The 3,219-nt window shown below is 39.4% G+C and overlaps 1 non-coding gene across 1 annotated transcript; it reads right to left on the reverse strand.

The window, feature by feature from the left end:
• Window positions 1–1,572: 1,572 nt before the first annotated feature.
• TRNAE-UUC (transfer RNA glutamic acid (anticodon UUC)) lies at window positions 1,573–1,643 on the reverse strand. Its single transcript has one exon. It is a non-coding gene; the product is annotated as a tRNA-Glu (tRNA).
• Between the last annotated feature and the right edge of the window lie 1,576 nt (window positions 1,644–3,219).

Raw genomic sequence — 3,219 nt, forward strand, 5'->3', positions numbered from 1 at the left:
ACTCATGGAGACCCCACGTGTGCCAGAGTAGAATTGTGCTCCATAGTGTTTTCAATAGCTGATCTTTCAGAAGTAGATTGCCAAGCCTTTCTTCTGCAGTGCCTCTGGGTGGGTTTGAACTGCCAACCTTTCAGTTAACAGCCAAGTGCTTAACAATTTATGTCATAAATATAGGCCTACATAAAACAGACAACATGAATGAAGACCAGTTCTTAGAGACATGCAAACAGTGGAATCTAAGACAGTGATGCCCCTAAGAACAAACGCTGATACTGTGGAGAAATGGTGTGTTTTTGAGGTGAGAGAGCAAGCAGGAACACGGAAGACAAGGGTCTTCAATCCAGAAAGGTTACTTGCAAGTCATATTCAGAAGTGTCTGGAACAGCACTGTTTGCTCTATCTGTAAGCACTTAGCAAACCTCCCTAACAAATCACCAGCTCTGGTTAATTTCTGAAATGATTCTGGGGAGTTTTGGAACATCTTGTCTGTAGAAGCGGTGACTAGTAGGGAAATGTGGTCATCCACATCTCCTCAGTGCACATCCAACTTCTGATTCATCAAGTTACATCATGTAATGTGATCAGAGACAAGACCAAAATATAATAAGTAGTCATACTACTGCTCGTGCAAATACCTGTTCATTTTCTAATCTACAAGTAATCCAAGGAGTCGGCAGCGGCTTTACACTCTCCATTAATTTTTCTACCCAGGGCCTCCCCATAAAAATTGCTTTCTGCTGGACTTGCAGAAATTTTATGTACTATATATTTTCAGAAAGTCCATGGATAAAACTGAAGAGCTAAAGGTTTTTATCTCTTAAATTTGCAAATCTGTCCTATGAACATGTCCAAGAGACAGTTTTAACAATAAATCACATGCCCAGGAAAAATAATAGGTTATATTATCATGGCACATACTGTGCGTTGTGTGTGAACATGTTTACTATGTGTTGTGTTTCTGTGTTGCGTATAGCACTAGTGTAATATTTCAAGTTAAAATATGTATCTAAGACAAATGGAAAAACTATCTCTTTATTTTAACTAAAGTTAATCCATTTTAGGGGAAGAGGATAGAAGACTGTGGTAGAATCAATATAGTATAATGATTAGAAGCATAGGTTTTGAGTTGCATTTGAAACCAAACTCTGCTACAACCTTGGCGATTTGGAGTGAATTACTTAAATCTCTAAGCATCAGTATGCAGAGCTCTAAAAATGGAAACAACAATATCTACCTTACAGGGTTGTTGAGAGTAATGAAAGATACAACGTGTGGAAAGCACATAGCATAGTGAGGTTTACCCAGTGACTATAACATAGCAATGTTGTTAGATATCATCAGGTCAGCTCCCTGAGTCATGGCAACTCAATGAAGCTGAACAAAGGACTGCCTGGATCTGGTGTGGATCAGACCATTGTGATCCATAGGGCTTTCAGTGTCTAATTTTCAGAAGTAGATTGCCAGGCCTTTCTTCCTAGTCCATCTTAGTTTGGAAGCTTCACTGAAACTTGATCAGCATCCTAGCAAAAGGCAAGCCTCCACTGACAGACAGGTGGTGGTTGGTGTAGGAGGTGCATTGACCGGGAATCGAACCCAGGTCTCCCATGTGAAAGGCGAGAATTCTACCACTGAACCACCACTGCCCCCTTAAAAACCGAAAACCTAACCCATTGCCGTCAAGTCAACTCCGACTCATAGCGACCCCATAACACATCATTATTCCTAATAACAATGCTGATCAAATATCTACCTTAAAGAAACCAATTTACAAAGAAAAAAAGGCACATTTCTTCATTAGTTTCTCATGAAATCTTAGAAGAATCAACTCAAATTATTTCAGAGAATATTAGGAAATTTATTAAGTGTCTTAAGAGCACAGTTCTCGCACTTCACAAAACAGAGAGGCAAAAGTGGCGGAGCATGATTTCTTACCTGCCCTTAATCTTAACCCATGAAATAGGTAATTGTGGAACAATGTGATTTTTCTCTCCATTAACACTCTCTTAATCTCCAAATACCTTCTTCCATTTTTCATGTCCCTGGGTGGCACAAAAAGATGTGGATTCTAAAATAGTCTGTTACTATCTAAACTGCATTGAAAATCAAGGCATGTAACATCCCCATTCGATGCAGCCCAGAGTACTGTGCTTATTAAGAGGAACATATTTTAAAAAGCAATTGAAAACTCAAAATCATCTACAGAAGGGCAAACCAGAATACTTCTGAGTGTAGAAACACTACAAAGCAGAGAATAATAATCATCCTCCAAACAGCACTCTGTTCTGCTCCCACAGTGAAAGAACACTTGATTTTAGCTGGGCATTTCGTCACCCATAGTAAGGACTCTGATTCTTTAGGTCAATAACATGTAAGCAGAAGGGTCTTGAGACAGCCTCTGAAAATTTTCCTTAAAAGGCAAATGGAACATTATCTTCTCCACCACCACTCCCCACTTTGTCCCTTTCTCTTACCTGCTGGCCGGAATCTGAGCCTGACAGCGAGACGAGAAGCAGCCATTTTGGACCATGAGGTGACCTTGGGGGTGGAGGCATCATAGAAGGACAATAAGCTGGAAGGAACCTTGAGTCCTAAGGACCTTGTGAAACAGCTACTATAACATTCCTGATCTACCTACCTACAAATTTTTCATGAATGGGAAATAACTTTCTGACTTAAGTTACTATTATTTTGATATTCACATTTGAATCTTATAACTGTGACGAATGAAAAAAATTTCACGGAAGTGAGATTAACCCAGACCCACGTAAGCTGAATTCAGAGATGTAAGTGGATGCCCTATGACAGAGAGTTAAAATTTATTCTGAAGAGTGACATAACAGAAGATGTCAATGGGTTACAGTTATGGAGACAACCCTCACTTCGGTTTATGGAACACAGTTCTAAGTACAAGAGCTGGCAGAAAATAAAACGCTACGTAAGTGTGTCTAAGCGAGTGGGACGGTCATCTGTCCAGGTATAAATTCCTAGCTTAGTCTGAGAGATTTCACTACATCACCTCTGTAGATACTTCAAACTTAAAGAATCTGGGATTTTATATAATGTCACTTAGGTCATCTCCAATACATAATGCTGTCTATTGGGCTAAGTTAATTAAGCAATTAAGTGGGTAAAGAATGTACAAAGTCATTGATGGCTGATACTTGGTAATAAGGGAAGGTAGAAGAAAGTGAGAGAAAGGGCTATACACAAGTATAGAAA

Source organism: Trichechus manatus, unplaced genomic scaffold (genome assembly GCF_000243295.1).
Source record: "Trichechus manatus latirostris isolate Lorelei unplaced genomic scaffold, TriManLat1.0 scaffold00270, whole genome shotgun sequence".
Lineage (NCBI taxonomy): Eukaryota > Metazoa > Chordata > Mammalia > Sirenia > Trichechidae > Trichechus > Trichechus manatus.